This window comes from Varanus komodoensis, unplaced genomic scaffold (genome assembly GCF_004798865.1).
Source record: "Varanus komodoensis strain SLA01 unplaced genomic scaffold, ASM479886v1 scaffold2, whole genome shotgun sequence".
Lineage (NCBI taxonomy): Eukaryota > Metazoa > Chordata > Lepidosauria > Squamata > Varanidae > Varanus > Varanus komodoensis.
Genome location: NW_025335568.1, coordinates 35,525,305 through 35,526,363, shown reverse-complemented (window position 1 = coordinate 35,526,363; position 1,059 = coordinate 35,525,305).

Sequence of the window (1,059 nt, the reverse complement as noted above, 5' to 3'; positions counted from 1 at the left end):
CAGAGTACCCTTTTCTGTGCATTCAAGTTTCAAAATCCTATGGCAGTACTTGGGTGGGAGAAGAATTGTTTTATTTCAGAAGGTTGTCTTCTTCCTGCATCTGATAAAGTAGACTTTCATAATTCTAAAGCTTGTCCATATAGGCAAGGCCTTATGGGAGCTGTAATCCAAAATATCTGGAGGGCACTAGTTACCTAACCCTGAAATAAACTGTTGCCTTTGAAAGCAAGTACACTGTACAATGACCAGGTTTAAGATGCACTTTTCTGTACTTAGTATTCAGCCATGTGAAGAAAAGGTGGACAGGCAGTAGACATGATGGTCCTGAACATCAGAAAACTTTGTATTGTAAAAATTCTACAGAAAGATATTGGTAGGGAGGACCTTATGGGTTGGATGGACAACCCTTGGGACTAATTCATGGATGGTTCCGCGAAAAGGACTCAAGAGGGTGGGTTGCTATATTGCTTGTTGCTGATATTATGCTTATTATATTATTATTATGTGGCAAGAACTCCCACCACTACCATTTGTTGTTCTTATAGGAAGCATACTATTACTGGTATAGAAAAGAGTTCGGACTGATATAGATACAGTTCTCAACACAGTAAGAGAATAATAATAGAACATCACTGAATTTTTGTTTGCAGGCTGCAGAAAAGTAGCAACAGCAACAAGTGAAGAGTCCTTAAATACTATCTACTGTAACTTAGCCTTCTAATGCTTCATCCGAATTATGGCCATCAATAGTCTGGTTTATATATACACAGGTGGAGAGGAAAAGAAAAGGTTGAAAAGAATTAGGCCAAAAGTGATAGAATGCAAAAGGAAGAGTCTAACATTATTAAGTTAAAATAACTTTTAAACATTTTAGTTACTAATTAAAGCATTGTCTCTGTGTGGCATTATTTATACTGAGTGTCAGAAGTGGAAAACTTTTCCTTGGAAAACTTTTCCATGTCTGAGCAGGGAAACTGCTTTTTCTTGTTATATTCTCTATACTTATATAGGATCTTGCCGTGGAATCTTAATCACTGTTCATTCTGCAGTAGTATCTCC